The sequence below is a fragment of the Pteropus medius genome, unplaced genomic scaffold (assembly GCF_902729225.1).
Source record: "Pteropus medius unplaced genomic scaffold, Ma_sr-lr_union100, whole genome shotgun sequence".
NCBI lineage: Eukaryota > Metazoa > Chordata > Mammalia > Chiroptera > Pteropodidae > Pteropus > Pteropus medius.
The window spans coordinates 5,515,558-5,543,141 of record NW_024342644.1 but is presented as its reverse complement, the minus strand read 5'-3'; the positions used below and the strand labels follow the sequence as shown (position 1 = coordinate 5,543,141).

The 27,584-nt window shown below is 37.4% G+C and overlaps 1 protein-coding gene across 11 annotated transcripts in view; it reads right to left on the bottom strand.

Annotated features, from left to right (window-relative positions):
• The window catches only part of ATXN1 (ataxin 1), a 363,244-nt gene that overhangs the window by 310,227 nt on the left and 25,433 nt on the right, over positions 1–27,584 (bottom strand). Inside the window, exon 1 of one of the 11 annotated variants that reach the window (XM_039866502.1) lies at positions 11,667–11,691. The exons of 9 other annotated variants lie outside the window; for them this stretch is intronic. The gene's annotated coding sequence lies outside the window, so the exon portion shown is untranslated. Of the gene's footprint in view, positions 1–837; positions 1,286–11,666; positions 11,692–27,584 lie in introns of those variants that run through there. One more of the 11 variants, XM_039866503.1, reaches the window with a different exon arrangement.

Sequence of the window (27,584 nt, the reverse complement as noted above, 5' to 3'; positions counted from 1 at the left end):
GTAAAGAGAGTTCTAAAGCATAATGTGACTTCCAGGGAGAGCTAAGCCAGACCACACTGCGTGAGCCAGCAGGGCAGATACTGAAAGGTGATAAGAAGAAAAAGAGGCACTTGTTTTTATTAACATAAGACCTCACCAACTTCCTTAGACTTCCCCAAATGAAATGTCAGCCTCGCATGATTTTGAATAAGAATCATCTTTGCCCCTTAGAAGAAAAACATTCAGAATTCAGTACTTGACCACATAGATTTTGCTCATCAACATTTAAAAAAAAAGTAAAATTCCCAGTAGGCAGCAACACAGTACAGTTTAAAAAATAAAATTCTCAATCTGTTCAGGATAAAACATGGTACTTAAAATAAACTGAATGACACCTAAAATGATCTGCTGAATGAAAAGAAAAGCTATTGAGTCAAAAAATAAATTATTATTAAGTGATGGAGGCTTACTCTGTATTCTCACTCTCCTCTTTAAATACATTTTTTTGAAATACAAGTGGCAGGCAGTTCACGCATCTCAGCTTCCCTAATTATACAAACTCCAGGGTCTTTCCTTGACTTTCCTTAAGGCTGTTCCCCACTGTTAGTCAAGCTGGTAATTTAGACAGGCTCTTGGGAGCAAGGTGCTCAACCCTTTAAGAATGAGTGCTGGCAAAGATTGGGAATGTTACTTCTCTGTATCTGGGGTACAGATGAGAAAACACTCCTGTTCTGCCTCTATGGTTATGTTTCTGCTGGGTGTACATCCTGCTGTGTTCTGGACAGCCTCCCCACGTCCGTTCCTGGCTGACAACGTGATCAAAAGAGGGCAGGAGGGGAGGGCCAAGTTTAACCTTACCAGGAGATCGGATTGTCTGGTGCTTGCCGAGCAAAAATCCCGAGATACCAGCTGAATCCCAGCCATTTACAGAGCAGCACAAAACTAGTCCTGTTCCTTTTACTGCTGCAGTTGCCATGGCCGACCCAAACAATAAACCCCAGCTCCCCCATCCTACAGCTTCCTAACCGTCTCCCACAGACTCAACGTGGGTAGGAGAAGGTGAAAACTGCTCACTGACAAGAATTTAGAAGCTGGAAAGGATTGAAAGGCGATCTAACAGGCAGATCAGCCCTGAGAGTATAAAGTCGTACTGCAGACATTCAGCTGTTAGCTGCAAGGCTCTGCTTCCCTGAGTTTTCACCTAATTTGTAAGTGAAAAACAGATCTTAAGAAGGAAAAGAAACTAGCTAAAACCCCAACTTGGGAAAATGACTAATCACCTTTAAACTTTGGTTTCACTGCAATCAGCAAAACAAATGGAAAAAAAAAGAAAAAAGAAAAAAAGGCAGCAACATCCTGGCTATAGTAATATCTGAACAGAGGCAAGACAGGAGTGAAGGCCAGCGTCTAGGCCATGAACGATAAACGCCAGGACTAGCACAAATGTTGTGATTTTCTTATTTAAGACAAATTCCTGTTTGAAGACACCATTAAAAAAATGCAGACACAGAAACCACACAAAGAAAGAAAAAAAAGAAAGACTATCCTAAAAATAAACCACTGGTGAATTTTTTATAATACATTTTGAAACTAAAGACAGTCAAGTGCATGGGACTCAGAGGATGGAGCACCTAGACTCTGGACACAGCTCAGCCACTGTCCGACTGAGCAAGTCATTGACCCTTCCAGCCATTTGTTTCTTCATTTAATGGGTGGGAGTAGGGGGTAGTGGTGGGAGTGAACCATCTCTTAACTCTCTTCCAACTCTAAAATTCTCTTTATAACCTCGATGTACAGTATTGCAACTAGGTTTGAACAAACTTATATGAATAAGACATGGAGACTAACATCTTAATTCTAACAGTGGTGATGCTGGGCCTTGGGGTGATACTTCTCTCAATTTGCTTAATTTGGGAAATTTGTGCCTAAAATAGAAATTACAACTATAGGATAGTGGTGACATATAACATTGTGAATCTACTTAACATCACTGAATCACAGTAAAAATGGTTAAAATGGCAAGTTTTATGCTATGTGTATTTTACCACAATTAAAAAATAATTAAATCTATATAAGGGGGAGCAGAACTGGGATGGAGCCCGCATTGTTCGTACGAATGTTTTAGAGTTCACCATAAAAAAAATGGAGTTTAGTTTTCATTTCCTATCTAATTTGGTCTCTGGCATCTGCTAAGCACAGTTTCCCCTTCCACTCAGGTTTGAGAAAGATGGCTTATTTGCTCTTTCACAGAGCAGTTCCTTAACTCCCTTTGCCTCTTTCTCCCCTTCCCCACAAAAATTGGCTGTCAGTCTACAGAATCAGTCAAGTGCTACAAATCACTACTAAAAGCTCCTGTGATGCACTCCCTCTAAGAATCTGTACAGATCAAAATCTCAAGTGCTTACTTGCCTAGGGAATGCTATAATGTGAGGTGTTGCTTCTTTTTAAAGAATAAAAAACAGATGCTCTAACTTGATGAAAGCAAATGTCCTTTCAACACATCTCTTCTCTAGTACTTGAAACTCTTACCAACAAGAAGTGCTTCCCACACTCAGTTTGGTAGTTTCTGCACTTTTTATTTTTTTCTTTGAACTTGCAGTGCAATGTGATTCTACACCTGGGGTAAAATGACTCCTTAGGGTGAGCCTTCTGAGGATGCCCCAAACCAGAGCTGCTTGAATCCAAGCGTGACACCGGTGGATACTGTCTCCCTACGTCAAAGTAAAAGTAATTCAATTCTTTTTGATAATCTTTACATAAAGTCTCGAAGTTACATACACAGGCTTAGTCATTTCCAAACTTCTGCACAAATATATACCTAAGAACATTTCTGCCTTGCTCTCGAAGTACTCTAGCATGAACTAACTAAGGGGGAGGGGGAGGCAGTGCAGAAGTGAATGGAGAGGTATAATCTTAGCCCTACTGGTACTCGGGAAGCCTCATAACCTCCCCAGGCCTCTTCTCTCATCTGTGAAATGCATAGGAAAAAAATAATAATAATCCTAAAATCTCGACAAGTTGAAGCGCTCTGTGAGTCTATATGATATGTACATGACACAACTGCCCACAGCAATTTACATAGCAAGCCAAAATCAAGGTAATGAGCTCATGCTGGGGCTGGAGGGATCAAGGGAAAGTAGGGACCAGCTGGTGAGTAATGAAATTCATGTTTCTGGATTCCAGATCTACCTAAAGCAATTATTAATTCTACTATTTTGCCTGGCCCCATATTATGTTCTGGGAAGATACCTAAGGAAGTCTGGACCCGAGTGAGGCAACTATAATAGGCAGAGACTGAAACTGATTTATGGAACAGAATAAAATCAAGTAACTTAAACATCTAATTCAATTCTTTCATTTAGTAAGAGGCAGGCGGCAGAGGCCGCTCCTGAGGTTTAGCCCTGTTTATCCAAGTGTATGTCAGACCTCTGTCTGGAGGCCCCACTCAGTTCTTCTGCTGGGTCCCCCAAATTAGTGCTGTCATGTCTACTCAGTTACCTAAACCAGAACTCCTCCCTCTCACTCACCTCCAATGTCTAATTAGTCATCACATCCTCTAGATCCTGCCTCATTAACATCTCTCTAGTCTGCCCACTCTTTCCATTCTGTCACTTCAAACGACCACCACGAGCTCCTGAAAACAAAGGGCCAGTCTACCCTGATCCACGCAGGATCCGCAGCACACAGACCGGTGATTAGCACAGGGTTAGGTACTCCATGGTTGGTGAATAACACTCCTCTGACACCTGAATTTCTATAATTTTCCTCTCTGGTGCCCCCGCCCACTACCTGGCCCCTCATCATGTCCAATGCAGAGCACTCGAAAATGAGATTTCTAAAACACACGCTTGAGTTCTCACATTTCTGCTTAAAGTCCTTCAATGGGTCTGCATTGCATTCTAGATAAAACCCAAATTCCTGGGTTTGGTGCACAGGCCGCTCCTAATCTAGTCTTCGAACCTCTCCAGTACTGTCAGGCCTGCCTCACTTGGGTCCTACTGATCTGCCTGTTGCCCTTTCAGCCCATCCATATATCATTATGTGCTTTTTTTTTTGCCTTTCTTTGCACATGCTATCTAGATGACTCGGCACATCCTTGTCTAAACCACTCTTAAGTCTAAAGATTAGTCTAAAGGACACATTCTGAAAATCTTCTCTGCCTCCCTTTCTCCCACCCACCCCAGTCAATCTGATTTAGATGCCTCTTTTCTGTGGTTCTGTAACACACAGGTATCATAAAGCTTACTTAATACAGAATAATAGTTAAATTTTTTTGTCCATTCCAAGCACTAGAGGCCAAAGATCATATCTTATCTGATGCTTTAACCTCAGAACCTAGAGCAGAATTTGACATATAAGAGGTATTCAAGAAATTTTTGTTGAATTAATGAAGAATGAAGAGAAGCACTAAGAGAGAGAAGGAGGGAAGAAGGAAAGGGATAGGAAAGAGGAAAGGGAGAGGAAGGGGGCGAGGGAGGGAGGGGGAAGGAGAGCAGGGGAGGGATAGAAGAAAGAAGGAAGGGAGGGAGGGAGACAGAGAGATCAAAAGAAAGAAGCCCTGAAAGGATTAAGTGCTTTTCAAAATTTTAGTCAGTTCTTGTCAAAACTGGGGTAAGAATCCAGGCTTCCTAATTCTCTCTGATGGATCTTCTTCCTCCAGATCCATCCTATAAATGTTTTTTCAAGGATCTCTTTCTCACTCTATCACCTCCTGCTAGAAGACTTCCTATAGTTTTACTAACTACTCTCAAACCCCTATCTCCTATCAGCTCTAGACATATATCTAATTATCTTCTACCTTGACGTCCCATTGGCAATTCAAATTAAAATAACAAGGAATAAAATAATTAACATTTCCCTTTGCCCCCAAACACACACACAAACCAACCTTTTAATTCAACTATAGCCATTTGTACAGTCACCTGGGACAGCAATGTAGAAGTAGTTAGCATCCGGCTTTTTAAAATTATCACTTCTCACCAGGTTATATGCCATGCAGTTTACATGTTTTACCTCATTTAACATTGCCAACAGAACTCCAAAAAGAAATCATGTAACTGGAATTTGGAAGGGAATGGGGGAATAAAAAGAAGCACCATCAACTTATTTTCCTTTCGCACTCCTCAAGTATAAACATACCAAGACCTACTGGTTATTCCACCAGTCCTTCCACTCTGACTGCCACTGACCTATCGTGGACTCTCCTAAACTCTCCTGAACTGTCTGTTACAACAGACCCCCTAGATGGTATCCAACACCAGCCCCACTCCCCCCACCATCAATCAATTCTATCCTCCACTTTGCCAGAAGAAAGAACATTCTAAGAGTACAAGTTGCTTCTGGTTCCAAACAAGAAGGGAAGATTGCACAGGTTGGAAGGTGGTGCATCTTAGAGTTTTGCCCCATTAACTAACATAAGTATTCAAGGAAATTCTTGAAGGAAAAAAGGAGGTTAAGTTTCAGGAAGGGGAAAACTGGGGAAAATAGAAGACTGAGACAGGAGAGACCCAATAGTTACGAGGCGGGGAGTGACTTCGAGAACAACGAAGTTACTGGTAAGTTTTAGAGAAAACTAAGTTGACATTAATATAAAGGTAAGTACTATAAGAATAAAATAAAATGTATTCTTTTAAAACCAGCAAAAGAAAATTCAATCTATCCTAAGGAAGGAAAAAAGTGGGTTGTAAAAAAAAAAAAGCAAAAAGAAATGGCAGTAGAAAATATTAAACAAGGCTAAAAAGTCTTAATAAAAATAATTATAATAAGTATAGTTGGGTGTGAAGTTGCTAATCAAATAACAAACTAGTACTGCATTTAAACTACACATAACATGTAGGGGAAAAAAAACAGTGACCCATTTAAAATGGAAGTATAATAACACAGTCGAAAATAGGGATTTAAAAAAAATAAAATATGAACAAAAATAAAGACAAAATCCAGGCTCACACTTTTAATATCAGACAAACAAAATGTATGGTAAAAAGCATTAGAAATGACCATGAGGGATATCATATACTGGAAAAAGAAAAAAACACACATGCATCTAACAAAATGGACTGAAAATATTTACAGCAACAACTATGAAGAAATCAGAAATCAAAAATGTAGTTAGGAAACAAGAAAAAAAAGGGACGCTTAAAAATTCCCCATATTTCTGGGAATTAAAATACTTACTAGTGAATAACCCTGGATAAAATGAAATGGAAATTACAAAACATTGAGTTAGTAACAATAAAAGTATTACATATCAAAATTTGTGCTGTGCAGCTAAAACATGAGGATTCACCTTGAGTCCTTGGCCAATTGAACAGCCTACAGCTGTTGTGGCCAGATCCCTATCAGTAGACTGTAAACAAGGAGAATTACCAGAGTTAAAGATCCATTTCATAATAAAATTAAAGGGTATATTCATTAGGAAGATGTTACAATCCTAATAAGAGAAAAGAAACATTTCAAATCAATGATCTAGAAAAAGGAGAGCAAATTAAACTCCAAGGACGAACAAAGAAGGAAATAATAAAGAGAAGAAATCAATGAAACAGAAACAAGCAAAGAGTTCATTCTTTGAAAAGATTAATAAAATTAATAAAACTCCTAGCAAGACTAATCACAAAAACAAGATGAGGAAACAAAATAACCAACATTAGAAATGAAAAAGGGAATATCACTACAGATCCTATTGCCACTAAACATAAGAAAATATTATAAACGACTTTATGCCAATAAATTTGACAACTTAGATGAAATGAACAATTTCTGTATTTCGAGAAAATATAATTTACTAAAAACATAACCAAGAATAAACACACAAAAAAAACTGAATAGTCAACAATCTGTTAAGAAATTGAATTCTTTATCAAAATCCTGGGCACACTGGTGCTTAAAACTGTTCTTTCTCCTGATTGTGGTGGTAGTTACGTGATTCCACACGTGTTAAAACTCATACTACTGGACATCAAAAAAAAAAAAAAAGGACATTTTACTGTATGGCAATATTTTTAACTGAGTAATTTTTAGGACCTTTGCACAAAGAAAACTCCAGGCCCAAATAGTTTCGTTATTCAATTTCGCCAACTATTTTAAAAATAAATAAAATCTTATAAAAATTCTTTCAGAAAATAGTGTAGACAGAAACATTCCACCACACAATTTATGAGACCAGTATAATACCAACATCAAAACCTAGTAAATACTATACAAGGAAAGAAATATAGACAAATATTCTTAAAGAACACAGTTGCAAAGATACTAAACAAAATATTAGCCAAAACCCAGCACTGACTGAAAAGAATAATACATAATGATAACTTGTTCTTGTCCCAGGAACTCAAGGTTGGTTTAACATTTAAAATCAAAGTAATTTACCAGATAGAGAAGAAAAACTACATGACATCATATTAAAGGCAGAAAAGAACTGCACAAAATTCAATGTTCTATTGCTGATAAAAAATAAAATAAAATAAACATCTCTCAAAAAGTTAAAAATAAAAAGAAACTTCCACAACTCAATATGGGCTAAAAAGCTTACAATTTATATCATACTTAATGGTGAAAAAGTAAATTATTTCCCCTTAATATAAGGAGCAAGGCATGGTTATCTACTCTTGACAATAAGTCCATAAGATACAAGGTCAACGTACAAAAATCAATTGTATTTCCTTAACTAAAAAAATTAAATTTATTATAGTATCAAAAAACACAAAACAGTTAAATTTTACAAAAGACATACAATGCCTCCGTACCAAAACAGAGAATTAATACTGAGAGATATTAATAAGTAACATAACAAAGAGATATGCTATGATTTTGGACTGAAAGTTTTAATATTGCTAATATGTTAATTTTCCCTAAATTATCTCTCAACTCAATGCAATCCCAACAAACTTCTAAATTTTTTTTTTTTTTTTTTTTACTACAAGTCAATTCTATAACTTATATGGAGCTCTAAAGGAGCTGGAATACCCAAAACAATCTTGAAAAAGAATGACAAAGTTACCTCTAACTCATGCTACCTGACTTACCATAAAGTTATTTTTAATCTTATGATATTGACATGAGTATAGCATGCAGATCAATGAAATGGAATAGACAGTTTTGAAATAGAACATATACAGTCCATTGATTTTTGACAGACACTAAGGTAGTTTGATGATGAAAACATCTTTTCAATAGTTGTTTTATACATTTAAAAATATGAAAAAATTTAACCTTGATCCCTACCTCATGCCATACATTAAAATTAATTTGACATGGGTCATAGACCTAAATGTTAAGGCTAAACTAAAATGCTTCTGGAAGAAAACATAGAAGAATATCATAATAACCAGAGGGTAGACAAAATTTTTATAAAGTCAAAAAATATTTATCTTAAAAAATGACAAGTTAGACTTCATTTAAATTTAAAACTGCTTATCCAAAAACACAGTTACAAAAATGAAAAGGTAAGCCAAAACACTGAGGAAAATTTTGAAATACATATAACTGACAAAGAACTCATATTCAGAATATATAAAGAACTCTCACACATCAAAGAAAGGCATCATTTTTTAAATGATCAAAGGCCTTGAACAGACAAACAGACACTACACAAAAGATATACAAATGGCCAGTAAGCACATAAAAAAAGATGCTCAACACCATTACTCATCAGGAAATGCAATTAAAACCATGTGATACTACTTCATTTAACCACTAGCATAGCTAAAATTAAAAAAGAATGAGAACACCAAATGTTGGTGAGGATGTGGAGTGACTGGAACTTTCATACACTTGTGAAAGAAGTGTAAAATATTACAACCACTTTAGAAAACAGGCCATTTCTTACAAAGTTAACACACCTACCATATGTCCCAGTAATTCCACTCCAAAGAGAAATGAAAATATATGTCCACAGACTTGCACAAGAGTGTTTATAGACGATTCATAACAGTCAAAACATGGAAACGACCTAAATGTCCAAGAACAAGGGAATGGATAAACTTGATATGTGTGTGTGTCTTTGTGAATGCACGTGTATATACAGAGCAGAATACTGGTCAGTGTTTAAAAAATTATTAACTATTGATACATGCAACAATGTGGGTGTATCTGAAAAATATGTTGAACAAAAAAGGCAGATACAAAAAAGTACATACTGAAAGATTCCAGGTATATGAAGTTCAAGAACAGATAAAACTCATCTGTTGTGAAAGAAATCAAGGCAGTGGTTGAATGTAGGGGGGGTGGAAACTGACAAGAATGAGAAATACTCTCCTTCGGATGATGGAAGTATCCTATATCTCGATTAGGGTGCTGACTACACAGACATACCCATTTATTAACTCAATGAATTGTATGTTTAAGATTATGCACTTATTGTACATAAATTCTTTCTGAATAAAAATGAATTAACAGTTAAAAGAAAGATATGCTTTCCATCTGGAGCGTCTGCCAGGGGGATACCATGTGAGCAAACTGACTTTGCCATATTCTCTGTAAAGAAACAGTGAAGAGAGACATGCTTCAGTGAAAAAGCCATGCAAGGGAGACAGTAAGTGAGAAAAGCCAAAGGCAGAGGAAGAACAGTGGTCTGGCAGAGTGAGAAGAGAAATAGAGAAGACTGAGTCAGAAGGGGAAGGTATAAGCCAAACAGGAAGACACAAGTGAACTGAACTTAAGAAGTAGAAAATTAGAGACATACAATCATATTTCAAAGTAATCCAGCTACCACATTAAACCTAAAAAGAACTGAAGGCAGTTTCATTTGGAAATTGCCCTGTTCTTCACTCATCTCTGTTAATAAAATTGAAAGCAAGGAGAGGAGAATTAAGTGAAGGTATGAACCTTAACACAGCCATTCATTCATTCATTCACTTCTCTCTCTCTCTCTCTTTCTCTCTCCCTCCCTCCCTCCCATTCTCTCTGCAACCACCTGCAATAGAACGCCCTTCTACAGCTAACATCCTGCCTATGACATCTGATCATTGATAAACATCACAAGGTAAAGGCAGTTTGCCATTTATACATATATTTATGCATACATGCTAAGATAATGAGATTCACAATCTATTCATTCCCTTAGTAAGTGAATGAAACTATGATAACACGTCTCTCTGAGGGAGTATCCTCATTAACCAAAGCCCAAGCTGGCCTCAGGAACCAGAGATAACATTTCTCCTTCCAGTTGAATTAATACGACAAGCAGGAGATGACTCACACAAACAGTTGATGAAGCAATTAAGCCAACTATCCCTTGCTTACTCATCCCCTCCAGTAAAAGAATCACGTAGAAGTATTAACCCTGGCTGAAAAAGTAGGAAGCACGTGAACAAATTAAACTACACCATACAATGGAGTGATAAGGGACAAGCAGGAGGATTCCTGCCCAAACTCTTTGAATCTAGAGGGACTGCTACATGATTAAGTTTCAATAAGATCACGCTAACCAGCACTGACTCCTCTATTTCAATTCACCAACACTAGATTTACAGGAATAGCTTCCTCAGACATTCCTATAAAATTAGTTTACTCACTGAATTTTTTAAAAGGAGAACAGAGAGCCAAAACACATCACTGACCTCTAGTGCACATACATGTGTGACTAAGTATCTCTGAATTCAAGCTAATACCATGTAGTAATGATTTGTCAATTTAGGCTACTTGTGTGAGAAATGCTTAATCCAAAAGTCACTTCTTGTTTCTACTGGCTGAGCTATCAAGAAAGAATATTCTCCCACATATTCAGGAGGAAGAAAGAATCTTAGGAAACATCTAGTTCAGGAAGGGTGGTGAATAGTAAATTCAACTGGATGCTTTTTCACAATGCACAGTGTTTTCCCACCTGCCTCCTACTCACCCTCACCCTTAAAGTGTGGTCCCTGGGACAGCAGCATCGGTACCATGAGAGAATTTGTTAGAAATGCAAATTCTCAGTCCCCCATTCTATTAAATCAGAAAACCTGGAGGCGGGGCCCAAGAATCTGTGGTTTCATAAGCCCTCCAGGGGATTCTGATGCCCGGTCAGTTTGAGAACCACTGCCCCAGGGTATGTACCTCTGCCCCACTGCTTCTGAACCCCAAATCTCTCGGGTATGTTGGACTGACAAAGTTAAGGTTCAATTGCTTTAGTTTTACAGCAGTGAAGTCCAGAGAGCTTATGTCACTTGCCCATAACCGCGCTGCTGAAGAGTGGCCAAGAAGCCAGCATTAAAAACAACTCTCATATGTATGGCATTTTATAATCTGTTCAAAACGGACTTCCAAAATAACCCTGTGAGGGAGTCAGAACTACCCCTGTTTTCACAGACGAAGAAGCTGGGCTCGGGAAGGTTAATGACTTAGTCAAGTCTATTACAAAACTTAGTAACAGAGCTGCGACCAGACCCCCCATTTCTTGATTTCCGGATCGGTGTTCCTCCTGCTCACAGTTAGGGCTTGGCACCTCTACAGTGTAGGCCCATGCATGTGTGCAAGCATCCACATGTGTGAGAACTCGCATATTGAGAAACAATGGTAAATAACAGGAATCACATGTCTAGCCCAGACTCCAATATAACATTAAAAATAATGTAAAAGTCAAATTTTGACTGGCCCCATCAGCACGAACTACTGCTACTATCATTTCTCACTTCCGCCCACCTTGATGCACTAGCCCCCAGATCACTGGATTCAGAAGAGCACCATCTGACAGAAATGACATGCATACTCACTACCACTAGCATTTGTAAAGAGCTACTCAAAAGAGACAGTGATGGCAGATTCCCTTAAGGCTTTCTGATCCATTCCTTTTGTTGTTTTCCTTTTTAGCGTTTTTTAAAAATACATATATTCTTTTCGAGAAACACTGAAATGACAAAGAAGGAAATAAAAATCTCTCAGATGACACTTAATGTTTATCCTTTTTCTAGCCCTAGCTATGTAAACATTTAATAATATGTAATTACTTAATTTTTTTAAATTTGGAATATGCCACAAACTGTCCTATATACATTCCTTCGAAAGCTGTTATGTGTATAGGCTAAAGTACACAGCTATGTTAAATCATAATGAAATAAGATACTTATATTCTAATTCTAGTTTTAATTTGTTCCAAAGAGGGGTTAATTAATTCATTAAAGTAATAAAAAAAAATTTACCCCAGGTGAATTCTTATCTAGATAAATTCTCAGAATTAAGAACCATGAGACTTGCCAGATATTTTACATCAAGCAGTGCCAAGAAATCACAGATTTCTCTAAACTCCCATCTCTGCCTGGCCCATAACTTTGGGCATGAAAAGAGGGAGGGTCCTTTCATTCCTCACATCATTTCCTAAAGTGGACATACACTCACTCTCCCATACTTTCCAGACCCTTCACTTCTGCTCTAATCCAAGCCCCTATTATTTCTCACTTGGATAACCAGAAGTCTTACAACTCTCTCTTTTGAACTCATCTTCCACACTGGGTCAGATGTAAGATATACCTGCATATGCCACTAAAAATAATGAAAACAGCTTACACACATTATTGAGTACATCTCATGTGCTGGGCACCATGCTACATGCTTTTCATACATTTTTATATCTTTATAACAATCTTAAGAGGCAAATGTTATTATTTTACTAATAAGAGTAAAGACAGAGATAAAGACTCTGGTTTAGAGAGATTAAATGACTTGCTCAAAGTCATACAGCTTTAAGATTTGGAGCAGCTTGACTCTGGAACCTATACCATATGTTAACTCAAAAAATGTCATGACTATCTGCCCTCGGCAGCAGTAGTTTTCAATATTATTTTCAATCAAAAATTTTACAGACTTAGGGCAATAGATATTTTACTCTTAATATCCATTGATCAAGAAAATATACAATGATCAAAAAGATACTGGTCTTCACACCTAGAGGGCCTCAAGCCATTTCCACTGCAGTTCTCTGCCTGAAGTACTCTATCTTCTCTGAGACACAGCTCAATATCTCCAACTCTGTGGAGCCACTCCTGACATCACCACTACCCCCTCAAGGCTGAATTAACACATCCTTCCTTTATATGATCGCAGTCTTCTGTGAACAGTCCTATCATGACATTTAACACATTGCAAAATAAAAGAATATGCAAATATCTGACTACTCCTCTCAGCCAAACGTCTGGGAGGGATGGGTGGTATTTATTCATCAGTGTCCCTAGCCCTTATCTTCATTCCTCACATTTGGTAGGTGACTGTTCCTAAGATTAATGAATATCAATGCCTATCTGGCTGATTTTATCTGGGGAAGTCAATTTGGAAAATAGCTTCTATTGCTAAAGAAGTTTTATTTCAGTATGTTGTAATGGCTGATCATCTCTAAACCATAAAACTCACTATGTCCCTCTTCCAAAAGTAGTAGGCAAGTATCCATTCACACCAGGAATTAGAAGATCTGAGTTCGGGTTCTGGCTCTCCCACTAACCAGCTCTGTGACCTTTACACAAGTCACACTCTTCCTCTGATCTTTGATCTGCGCAATGCATTTGGGAAGAGGGGTTACTTTTAGTTCTCACTTGCTACAATTCTATGACTTACAAATTCTATAGACCAGGGTTGGCAAACATTTTCTGAAAAGGACCCAATAGTAAGTATTTAGGGCTTTGTTGTTCTACATTCCCTTTTGTAACTACTCTGTTCTGTGGTTGCAGTGCGAAAGCACCCATAGACATTACATAAATGAATGGACATGGCTTTGTTCCAATAAAGCTTTATTTACAAAAAACAGGCAGGAAGCCAGACTTGGCCCTCAGGCTATAGTTTGCCTACTTCTGGTCTGAACAAATGCTTCCATGTTGCTATGCAGTTCACAGTGCTTGATCTGAAGGTATAATTTGTAAGATGGCTATCCAAAAGTCTCCAAGGGACTGACAAAGAGTACAATGAGGAATACAGAGATGTATACCATCACTCCCTCACCGGGAACTTAGAAATCAGAGAAAGCGATTGCCTAGTCAGAGGTTTACATTAAGAGCAAGATTTAGTGGATTACAACACGCACATACAAAGTCAAATGAAAAAACTAAGTATCATCACCACCACTTCCAGCCCTGGCCAGTACCTGATGAATTTTATTCATATATTTAAGAAAAGACTGTGTCGTCAAAAGGCAGCGTGGGCTGGCTCGGCCAGGGAAGTGTAGTCACTAAAGCTAAAGTAGGCAGTGTCAAGGCTGCCAGGGGAAGGCAGTGGCTTCACTGGCAAGGCCACTCGAGTGAGAGGACCACAGCAATGACAAATGTTTCTGGTTCTACTAGAAAAATCATCCTCTTTCTGAGATGAACAGAGCAGCAGGTTACATTAGCTTGGTGCCACTGAACAGTAATGCATCCTATTTCCTTGTTCTGATTCTTTGCTCACCAAGCAACCAGGTGACTCCACATAAGATATTTCTTCAGGAAACATGAGCACTGTGGCTACTACTGCTACCTGCAGCCAGACAGCAGCAATTTCTCAAGGTAAATCAATACAGTAGCTGCCAATTATGATTTACATCTCCACGTGGCTTGACGCAGGGAGAATATGTGCTGATCACATGGGCCTGATATGTTAGTGATGTGTTTCACTATTAATTAACATGCTGGCATAATGGTGCCTGCCCAGACTCATGTGTTACAAAGCTCTCTGACTCAGCATGGCAAGCCCTGGACACAGACCTGAAGCCATCTCTGGTCTGAGGGACTGAGAGTGGTGAGTATGTGGAGACCACCCAGCCCTCTGTGACAGCATGGGTATCACACCACTTCCAGCTCCGCTCACTTTCAATAGATTTCCAAAGCACTTATTAGGACAAGGAAGCCAAAAAACTCAATGATTCAGGGCAAAGTTTATATCTGCAGCCCTATGCATGTATAGAATGGAAACTGGCAGCAGATTTAAGTTAAGTAATCTAAAAACCAGAGCAAAGTAAGAACACAGCCAATAACCCATAATACCAATTAGTGACTGGCACAGTTGCCACAATAAGGTGCAATAAAGTTTATGTATTTTTTTTAAAAAACCAAATTGTGGTGAAGGGTCAACAATGTCCAGAAAATGCTAGCTCTTTTGCCTTATTAAGCTGAAAAACAAAGCCTCAGTACTGAAGTCGGAAAAGTTTTAGTCACAATAATATGACAATGAATTTTGCCTATTTTTATGCCTCAGGTAAAATGAAGGAGAGGGCCCTAGAAGGTCAGTGCCTGCTTCTTAAGTCACGCCAGGATATTCAAGGCCAAATGCCCCCAGACCAAGAAAGAAAAGCAGGGAAACTGTAAAGGAGCAAGAGGATTAAGCACCTCCTTTCCCATTAGCTGTGACATGATCTATCTTTCTCCTTCTGTTCCAGAACTTCTAACCTACAGGTCAAGCTCATGAAGAACCGAAGGAGTAAGTGAGCCACTAGTTCCCAAGGAAAACACTTACTTTCACATTTGCGAGGTGTTTTGCTGGAAATGCTGTGTTAGGTTGCACAATCCAACTAGGAATTAAATATTATATGCTCATTGATAAATTATCAAAATGTAAACCAACAGCTGCAGCAGAGCCCATCTGAACAGCCAGGGATTTTAACATTGTGGTTTTAGTAAGAAAGAACACTTCTCCCCTGCTGTTTAGTCTTCAAATAGTTTTGTTCTTGATAATGATATGCTCACGTGTGTGTATAATATATACACAAAGATGATCATACACTTTTGTAACCAGTTATTCACTTGGAATGTCCAAGTAGGACTATCATAAGTGTAGATATGCAACAAGATAAAATTGTCACTTTCTAAGTATTTCTACCCATCATAATTTTGGAGGTGGCTTTGTTTCCCTGCCACTATATTTCTTGGGGACTGTGTGTTAACTTCCCATCACAGCACAGTGCCTTGCACACAATGAATACTAGGTAAACATTTGTTAAATGGATTACTTCACAATATCAATTTTAATTAAGAGCAATCCGACCTTTCAAGTCAATTTATGACAAAAGCAAAATGCTACATAACAGGAAATTTTAATGCTCTATAGTTCTCTATCTTTTTATATAGAAAACTATTAAGTAGTTCTACATCAAAAACTCCCCAGGACACAGTAAACATGCATATTTGCCCATATCCCCCAAAAAACAGGATGAAAGAACAACTTTACTTCATTTTTGCAAATTGAAAAATCACCTTCTGAATGCATGCTAAATGGCTAAATGCAGCAGCAGACTGTCAAAAACCATCAAGCAAAATAATTAATGATTGGAGCATTAAAACTAAAAATGAATGTAGGTTAACAGATGAACATGGCTTTAAGAAAAAAAAACATATAATCTAAAACTAGAAAAATCAGACAGTGAATCTGCCAGTGAATCTGCTGGGCTTAGAATGAAAGATTTCAAATAAAACAATGATATTAATGAAACAGTGATATTAATGAAATAAATTAACCACACAATGGCCTTTGTGACAGCCCATGATAACGAACCAGGTTCTCCGGATGGCCTGCATCCCACGTGCCCTCCTTTTTTCAGGCCCTGTCATAAATGTCAGGAGTTGGGGCAAGAGATTAAAACTGATAGTCATCAGCTCTATGATTTTCATTGTAATGGACTGAACTATAGTATCCACTTCATAAAAACAAACAAACAAACAAACAAACAAAACCAACCCTCTCCCTAGATAGGGGTATGTTTATACTACCCCTCTCTAGGCTTACAAAACTCAAGTTCACATATACATTGAGATGCAGATTTATACATCTAAATTAACGCCCAACATCTCCATTTCTCACAGTTCCCATGCCCAAAGCAGAACTCTGGATGTCATCACCACTGCCCTGGCCTGATCCTACACCAGTCTTCCACTTCTCCGTAAAGGGTACCACTATCTTAGATTTTTCTCTTTTGCTCCCTCCCTACTTCTAATCCATCAGTAAGTCCCATCTGTTCCCCTGTGACACAGAACTGAAATTCACTCATTTCTCTTCGTCTCCGTCCCCACATCTCATCTGGATTATTGCAATAGCCTCCCTAACAATCTCGCTAACAGTCTCCCTGGTTGAATCTTTATCTATCTATAACCATTCTTCCATAGCACTAAAGCCACCTTTCCAAAACATAGTAGATGCTATCACTCCTTCTGCTTAAACATCCTCCATGGTTCCTGTAATGGGTTGAATGATGGGCCCCAAAAAAGATGTGTTCATGTCCTGAAATCTGTGAATGTGATCTTAGCATGGAAAAAGGGTTTTGCAGATGGAATTAACAAAGATCTCAAGATGAAATCATCCTAAATTACCCTGGTTGGCCCTAAATACAATGACCAGTGTCCTTATAAGAGACAGAAGAGGACAAAACACAGACATGAGGAGAAAGCCATGTGAAAACACAGGCAGAGACCGGAGTGATGCTTCTACAAGCCAAGGAATGCCTAGAGTCACCAGAAGCTGGAAGAGGAAAGGAAAGATTTTCCCCTGGAGCTTTTGGAGGCAGTGTGGCCCTGCTGACATGTCGATTTCATAATTCTGCCCTCTGGAACTGTGAGAGAACAAATTTCTGTTGTTTCAGACACCAAGTTTGTTGTAATTTGTTAGGGCAGCCATAGGAAACTGACACAGTCTCGTTATCACATTTAGAATAAAATCCAAATCCTCCTACTTCCAGATCCAAATGCTCTTTCCGACCTCAGAACCTTTGTTCATCCAGTCTTCCTACCAGCAATGCTCTTCTCTAATTCTCATCTCACCTCCACCACTCCAATCTCCCAGTGCTGGCTTCTTCACATTACAGGGGTGTCTGCACAAATGTCGCATTCTAAAAAAGGCTTTCCCTGTCCTCCCCAGATAAGTAATTCCTCTTGCCACCATCACCGCTTTCCCTAACATACCCTGCTGCTCTATTTTTTAGCTGGAAATACAGAGTACACTTATGGGTTTACTTGCGGTTTGTCTCCCTATAAGAAGGTAAACTCTCTGAGGGCAGGACTCACATGGCATGGGTTCCCTGTTATATCCCCAGTGTACCCACTATGCCTGGCACAAAGGAAACAGTCAAATACCTGGCTGTGAAAGAATGATTAAATTATTTTTCTTTTCTTCTGCTAAATTATACCAGCCTGACTTAAAATACCATCAAGAGATACTGGCTTCAGATTTTCTCTGTTACAAGGCAAACATGCTACTATTATTCTTGAGAATACTGGAGGGCTATAACCGTTCTCTCACTCTCTACTATTAAAACTCAATTGATTGAAATGTGGCTTTTCTACTTTTATTATTTGGGTCAAGATAAAGCATAGTGTAAAGGTGAGGCCGGGATCGTTTTCAACCAGCCATGTGACCTTAGGTAAACAATTGCTCTCTTTGAGCCTGTAGAAAGGAATGCTAAAACTTGTTGTGTCTATATCCACAGGACTGCTATGAGAACTAATTGAGGTAATTTATTCAACGAAATATTTCTTCAGATATTGTGCAAACCAGATATTGTGCCAGCACAGTGATACAGCTAAAACCCAGAGAAGAAATGTCTGCCCTTTTCAAGCATACAACAAAGAGTACAGTTTTGCAAATTATAAAGCATTGCGCAAATGTAAAAATATATGAGATCTGTGCTTAAAACACCAATAAAACCAGCTCCCCATTTCCAAACCATTCAAATTTTCCTGCTCTGCATATTCTTAATACAAATGTAAACCAAAAAACAATTCTCTAAAGATAGCTATTAGACTCTTCATTCAATCAGTCACACATTTCCCAAATGCTCCTCATTTGTCTCATGCTGAGCAATTTCTAATACAGAAAAAAAATCAGGAGCTACCATGAAAAATGTTACAGCATCTAGTCATCTAACAATGTGGATGGTACGAGCCCTAAGACATTATTTTTTCATTATTTCGAAACAAACAAATTGTGCCTTAAATATGTACCAGGTATGTCTGCAATGCCAACTTAACACAGTTCATATGTGGCTATGTCATGGTCATTTTTAATCAAATAAACAAGGTAGCCCACAGCTAGTTTTCTGTAACTCAGCCTTAACACCTTATCCTTGAAGATATCCATCTCTTTCTCTCAATTCTAAATTAGTGGTTCTTATTGACCTTTTGAGGGACAGAAAATTCTTTGAGGATCTCATGAAAGTTACAGCCCTCTCCCCCCAAAAACACATAGACCTATAATGTCAAACTGTAATACAGTTACTGGGGGGCCATGGGAAATTCTGAAAAAGTTCAGTGACCAGAAATGAAGAATTCCCAACTGCCTTACTATATTATCAGCATAGCCTCCTTACCTCATCACCCACAAGTATTGCTCTCCCCTCCTTCTGGCCGGCCTACAAATTAGGCGCCACAGTCAGTTCTGCCATCTTACAAACTATGCAGCATTAGCTGAGACTGAGGAAATGAGAGCCTAGTCAGGAGATAAGGACCCCAAGCACAAGTTATGGAGTTTTCTCATTACTGCAGCAGTGGGGGATGTGAACCAGCCACAGGAGGTGCAGTTCTCAACCAGGGTCTCCCAAGGCCAGAACGGGCCCAGAGTTCAACAAACAGGAATGACCAGAAATTGTTGAAGAAAATGGAACGTTGAACTTCTAATTTTACTAAAATGTCCTGTTCTTTTTTAAATTCAAAATGTACTTACATGCCTGATGATGTATGAAGTTGCAGGGGGGAAAAATGTATTTAAATGCATAAAAGCCAATGGAAAGTCTAATTACAAACAAGTTTTTGTTTTTGTTTTTGTTCAACAAAACTGATTCCATACATTGAGCCATCTAGCTTTGCTTTTCTTGGCTATGTGTATGTGGGTGCTGAACCCACAGTAAATAATGAAAAAAAAAAAAATCCAAAATAACAGGAAAAATATAAAATTGTACAGAGAAAATATGTTAAATTATAAAGTCTCCAAGTCATTACAAAAACTAAACCTAATTCTGTATCAGCTTTACCAAACACTATTAATATTTTCTACAATAAAAATTAAGGTTTTTTAAGCTCTATAATGTGTCTAATTTGCTAAAACTGAACATAAATTGTTTCTTCCCTTGCTCTGTGTATGCAATATAAAAATACTAGTTTCCTACTCTGCTCCAAAAGATCTCTTATATTTTGGGGTGGGTTTTTTTAAGTAAAAAACAACAACAACAACAACAACAACAAAACACAACTATATAAGATTTTTCTTCCAAAGAAGGTACAAGCAAAACACAACTATATAAGATTTTTCTTCCAAAGAAGGTACAAGCATTTTTACCTAAGAACTTTGAATGTTCATAGTAATGCATAAAGTTGTCTTTAAATAATGTTGGTATGCTACATTTAAAATATTTAATGCTATGTCCATATAAACATTTATGCAAGCTTCTTAGAAATAAATTCTACTAAGGATTAAATAAGTCAGTGCTATGATTTATAAATTATTTCAACTAAAAATTCTAAACTTTGAATTCTTTAAAGTTATTTTTCAAAAGAAGAGGGCATTCCTTCAAGAGAAAGAGTGACATATCATCTTTCTTTTCTACCTTAAGATTCTCAGGTGTGCCATTTCTTGAGACATTTTAACTTTATAAAAAATTTACATTTTTGTGATCTTTTAAAAAGCAATCTATCTTTATGCACTTAAAATGAGTTCAATCACCCAGTCAGCTTACACATAATTTATTACTACACATCAACTACAAAAAGTAAGCTTCAATTATTACCTAATCCTAAAAGGAGGACCTAAAAGGAAAACTCAGATACAATCTTTTATAGATAAAATAAAATTGTGTTATGCATCACCCTTTAGTTAAACCTTTTATTTTGAAATCTAGCAAATTTCTCTGTGTAGGCTAAATTTCTTTAAGCTTTTCTGGATAAATTCTCTGCATTCAACAGAATAAGTTCCAATGTTTAGTCAGAAAAAAAAGCTCTGGAGCATTAAGATAATTATACAATTTTAACTTCTAAGTATATATTTTTTAAAAATTAATAACACAGTGTACTTCCTTGCTTAGAAGGAAATTTAAATTACAAAGAATTTAACTTTCAAAATTCCTAAACCCGAGAGCCATTAGAAAATAGCCCAGGAGCTAAGTAGCTTCACTAAATATTTACCACACTATAATGTTTCTATAATATGAAAGTTCCTGGCTATCATGTAATTTCATATCCATGGCCATTTTTACTCCACTGTCTTTTAGCATAAAACTAAAGCATGTTGATTCCGGTACAAATCATAAAAGAGACTATGAGGAAAGTTCAAAGTAACCTCAAGCATGGTGACTTCATGTTCAAAAGATTTTTCTCATGTTAATAACATTGAAATCTTTGCCTCTGTCTGACTCACATGTCTCAGACTGGAAGTTTAGCCACATCAGCTATTCCAGTCAGGTGAGGAAAAAACTTCATTGTCCTTAGCACAAAGTGAAAGGGCAATCTCTTTCTACTATATATGGGCAAATTGCACAAGAAACTGACATAGGTGAGGAGGGGGAAAAGTTACTAGCCCTAATTCCTCGGTAGGAATCCAGAGAAAATTCACGAAATCTCAGCAAGTTCTTTTGGTGTCTTTTTGATTAACGGGAATGCCAAAGCCCCAAGCCTTTCAGATTCAAAGTTTTCTTCCAAACATGTATAGCAACAAAGGAGCTGGAATATCTTTCATGACAATGGCCTCTAACCAAATCAAGCATTCATCACTGGGAGACTATCCAGTTTTTACTCCATTCACCATAACCGGAGCAAGCAACCCCATGAGTAGAGTGAAAGTAACCACCGGAGCTGACTATTTACGACCTCACTCTGATATAAAAATCCCAATGGGACAAATGCTGGGACGTACAGGGATTGTATATGGATGTGGAGTAGTCAGGCAGCACTTTTGTCTTAGGGCGGTGCTGATTCAGTTCTTTCCCACCAAGTTCTGGGCCCAGGTGCTACTCCCAGTTCCGCCAGAGAAAGATAAGAAGTAGAGAAGCTCAGACCAGCAAACGCGACTCATTTCAGTAAGTCAAATCTGTTAACTAAATTATAGTCTGTTTAGGGAAGGAAGGTTAAGCGATGAAAATGATTACTTATTAAAGTTTTGAAGAATAAAAGTGGCTACTTGGTTTTACACCACAGTCCCTTGGATAATTAAAATGAAAAGCACATTCATTTCTTCTTGCTTCAAATGGTGTGTCTTGTATGTATCTACTGGACATTGGTCTTCTTCTCTAGAGCCTTAGTATGAAAGCCAAGTTTTCTGTTTATTAAGGTTTCCAGAATTGCTATTTATTACTCCACTACTGCATGTTTTCATTCCAGAGGCGTGTGATTGTTAATTTGTTATTGCGAGTTTCTTAAGGAGTCAAAACATCCAGAGAAAAGCATGAACTACACACAGCAGTAAAGGCTGGAAAATGTCTCAACAACATGGAAATGACTCACAGCCTAAAGATATGGAGGCCTAAGAAACACTCTCTCCTTTGAATCATTGTAAATTTGTTTGGATAAAACAAAAGCTCAGTCTAGTTTTCAAATCAGAAACCAAGTTCAGAAAAGAAAAATCTTAGTTGAAATATCCTGTGAAAAATAGTTTTGAACTATTTTTCTTCCTTTCTCTAGTCAGTGAGGTCAATTGTCACTTGCACTCGGTGTACATTATTTGGCTAGTACCTACTCCCACATTCTCTCCTCCAACAGTATTTATAAGACCCAGATAAGGGAGAGAATCATCTCTGTACAAATTAACTACAATTATTCCAACATTTTTCTGCACCATTTTTAAAAAAGAAGAAAAAAGCATCAAAGGAAGCCTAAGTATTTTTAAGGGAAAAGACTCAATAAATACAGACCTTTTCGATCAATTCAGATTCAAGTACACAAGAAGCAAATCCACATGGGCAGGAAGGATTGGCAAATATTTGCTAAATAAAGGCAGCTGATATTTCTCTACCCTCTTGATCCCTTGTTCTCCATGTCCCCCTCCCCACAATACCCACACACATTTTCCTTTCAGTCACAACATGAAACTCAATCACTAGATTAAGATGAAACACTAGGAAGGAACTTCTTGACACTCCATGAACTATAAAAAGTTAGAAGGCTTCCCACTAATATTAAGAGAGGTTTTAATGTATATCTTAGTGTCATTGCTAAAACACCAGAAAACATCTAATTTTGCAGAACTTGTCTTTAAGGATGAAGCCAATTATCATTTTAAATGCAAATTACTAAGACCTCTTGAACCTGATTATGTATGACATAAAATAATTTCTTAACAGGGTCCTATTTCAAGTGAGTCTCCCAAGAGATCAAGCCATATGGAGTCTAATTAGACAGTGACATACTCCCTCCTAGGTCTGAACTAGTATGACAAATAATATTCCAAAAGCTATTTTTTTCAGAAAGTGATAATAGTTTTAAAAATATTGGTTTATTACTAAAAATTCTTCTCTATTATGAAGACACAGTTGTGATGTTATAATATGCACAAAGATGGTTATAAACATAAATAAGCAACCTGATTCTACTCCATATCTCCATCTCTTTCCTTCCCTCCCTCCTTCTCGCCTTCCCTAGTAAATTAAGATCAGTGAGTTTGAAATCTTTCATTAATTGTTTAAAATTTCCAAATATCAGTAAAATCATAAATAGATGCTTTCAAAATGATAAAGGAACAATCAACTTTGAATCCAGATATAGATATTAGGAAAGAGGAATAAATGAAATGTACAAATAATTCTAAAGTGAAACTTGCTGAAAATTTCAACCATCATATATATCAATTCTCCTAACATACATATATATATAACACACACACACACACATATATATATACAAATATATATAGTCAGTAAATTAGGTTCAGAGAATACACTTAATATGAATAAGAAAACAAGTCCAAGTTATAAACTTTTAAAAAGAAATGTAGTTTTAAGTCTCTTAAGTACTTATAGAAAAACTTCAAAATATAAATTACTTAATGAATAGACTATGAAAGCTTATATATTTACATTATATAATTACATATAATAAATAATATAAAATGCATGCAAATAAGAATTTCGAAAGTGTTTTCTTATATACTTTTCTTATGTACTCTTAATATTTGCTAATCTGTGATGTTATTTGTAATACTTTTTAGCATAGCAAATCTTTTTTAATAGGCAAATTACTAATATAAACTCAGATATGAACCTGCATTCGGACTATGAAAGGATCAAAATTAAAATTTCTGTCTACTGGAAGTGAAAAATTCATCATATAGACCATTTCCTCCATTCACCAAGCAGAGTGCATTGGGCACAAAAACAACCTCAGCCATAATTGAGCAACTTGAGACTGTACATCTGTTCACTGGCTGCACACACATTTATTCACCATATACTACTCTAAAATGAGGAAGCTGCAAGGGAAAATTTAGAGATCAATTAATCTAGACCTTCGTTTTACCTGAGAATTTCTGAGGATTCCAGAGAACAAATGCCTTGAGCATGATGAGTTTATCAGAGAAAGGAGAGCAGGTCCCTACCCTCGCTGCTCCTTGCTTTTTCTGCCTCAGTGCCCTGGATGCTGACAGGCAGCAAAGGCCTCACTCACCTGGAAGCTAACTGGAAGTCAAGACACTGAGGAACAAAACGAAGCAATAAATGACATGATAAAATGAGTTGTGTGGACAAGTACATGAGAATGGAGGGCAGTGGGAGGCAGATTAGTTTGGGCTGAAATAGAAGGGCAAATCTTTCTGTCCTAGAGAAGGGGAAGCTCATGCTGGACGTTCACGGTGATCAAAAATAAACACTAAACATACAGGCAAAGTCTGAAACCAAGGTTAGAAACCGAGCTTTGTCCATATTCTCTACAACCCTAGGTCTCCCTCTCAGCAACCCCACAACTGCCATTTCCCATATGCCTGATACCTGGCTCTAAGTGCTACACAAATAAATTACAAAACTCCAAAGGAGAACAATAACATAATAATAGTAAAGTGCAAATAGCATTTACTAGGTGCCAAGTGCTCTAGTAGGTGTCTTGCATATATATTTATTTAATCCTCACACTGATTATACCTTTCAGATGAAGAAACTGAGGCACAGAGGTTAAGTGACTTGGCCAAGCTAAGAAATGGCAGGCCTCATATTCAAATCAGAAGAGATACCAAAATTATGATAACTGACCACACAGGTATAACTTTCCAACAAGTGTGGATAGCAGCTTCAGAATAGCTTGGTACTCCCTTACCCATCACCCAGCTTTTACTTCTTCCGGTTCTCCTTCTGACAATTCTGTCCTAATTGCTTAGGATTCTTAAGTCTGCTGTCACACCTCCAGCGCTACTTTTAAAAACTTCTGTCTGAGAGCAGTTCCAAATGGACGGTTCTTTAGGTACTTCAGCAATCTAAACACAGTGGACATTAAAGAAACCCTAAGACAAGCCCTTCTACAGAATGATAGCTGCCATCTGGCAACTGAGAACGAATTTTGAAAACACCTTCCCTTGCGGTACAAAGTATCTGGTCACAGAGTTTATCAGAACCAGGATTAAAAGTTATGACTTTTGCCTTTTCTCTCTCACACTCTTACTCTCCCAAGGTGTATATTTATATTTTTTTGCAAAGCAGCCAAAGGGAAACATCAAAAGAAGCTTCCTCGTGGGGTTAGCCGGGTTAGCCGTAAGTGAATTTAACGGCTGGAGGGAGCGGGCAAAGAGAAAGTGAGTCATAGGTAGTGTGTTAAATCCATCAGCTTGCTCTGAAATGTTTTCTCCTTTAATCTCGGAGCTGTTGCCTTTCTACTTATTCACCCCAAAACTCCATCTGAGACTCCAAGTTGGGCTCTCACTAATACTGAAAGCTCCTAATTTTTCATTCAAATTTAGGCATTTCAAGTTATAGTGCCTGTGTCCTTTTTACAACAATATAACTTCAATGAAGCAATAGCTGCAATGGCTTGACTAGGGAGAAGTGGTTTAGCACCATTTTGCAATCTAGCGATCTAAGCCTCAGGGAGGTCTCTGAGTTGGGGGACCTATCAGCAACTGGTTTACTGAGATCTCACAGCCTCATTCAACCATATGTAGTTCCAGGCACCACGAACTAAAAAGCCCCTCCTTTTGATCATCAATCGCATTGATCATATTTTATTTTCTCTTGTGGATTCTGGTCCTCCCATCTGAGCCTCCCAACTGATATACTAGGAAAGGGAAACAGGCCCTTTGAACATAAGTCACATGGGGTACTTAAGGACCAAGAGCTTAGCAGTGTGTTTCAAACACAGTACAGGCTCAATAAACCTTGATTACTTTTCTTCCTTCCTCTCCAAGTGAATGAAAAACCATTTACATTATCTCAGGGGTAGCAACAAACTAAAAAGAAATAATCTTTTTAAATGAATAGAATATCCTTTAAAACAATAAAATTAAATATCTGTGTATGTTAAATGATTAATTTAAATTTGTTACTACTTGACTGCAATTTAAATTACAATATTCTAAATAAAAGTCCCTTTACAGCCAGAACTTACATAAAAGGACATATGAACACAAAGCTTTCTGAAGTTAAAGGGTAAAAACAACTTTTTTTAAATTCTAAATAGTAAGAGTACTACAAGAACACCTCCTATCTTCCATAGGAGCCATATGTACCAAGACTTTTTATTAATAGTACCCTACATGAGGCTTGCATTCATGCCCACTGCTTTTTTCTAATAAATTTTTCCTTCAAGTTCTCTTTTTGTTGTGAACTCCAGTTATTGCCTTCCCACTGGCTATACGTAACCACACATATCTTTCAAAAGCTAATTGAAGCATAGAGAAGTTAGCATGATTTATTCAAGGTCAAATCTCAAGTCAGTGGAAAAGCCATAAATATAGCCTCTGCAGCTGAGTGTTCTGGGTGCTGGGCCATATTGCAGGGTAAAGTTTTAACTTCTGACTGTTGTTTTCAAAATTCCCTTGGGTATTTAAAAGCAGCTCATGTTGACAAGATGGAAGGAAGAAGCTTTTAACAAATTTCATTAACATTGCACAATTCACATTCCTGGACCTATCACACGTGCCAATTAGTTTTTAGCATATGCATTTAAAAGTTCCTTAAGGACACTATATAACTGGCTCAAATACATATAGGAATGGAAGAGGGTTTACTAGCCTAAAATATACCCTATGTTTTTCCCATTTAATGCAGCTGAATCACTATGCACAGTAAGCATTTCGTGCCAAAAGAAATGCTCTGCATTTAAGAGCTACACTAAACCGCTCTATACCCCATTCTAAGACCTGTATGAACAGTGCCTGGAAAGAAAGGGTGTAGAGAAGACTCAGGGAATGCATGATGCATTCACAGGAAAAAAACATCACAAGTACAGAGCTGCACTGAGAAATGAGGGCACCAGAGCAGTCATTAAAAAAAAAAAATTTTTTTTTTTAAATATTCACAGGCATGTACAGATTTAAATGTAGCATGAGGGTTTTTTTTCTTTTGAGCAGTAGTGAGGCCATTCTTCGATTTAGAACCTTAAAAAAAAAAAAAACATACTGCAAGTCTAAGTTTGATCCCCCCCTTGGTAAAGGCAGCCTGAAACTAAGTAAGGTCTTAAACTAGAAAGAGAAACCTTGTTGAAGTTGAGATCCATTTTATTTATTTTCTGCTGCCACATGAATTGAAGACGTCAACGGATCTGGAATAAATTATTTTTTTTTTTTTTCCT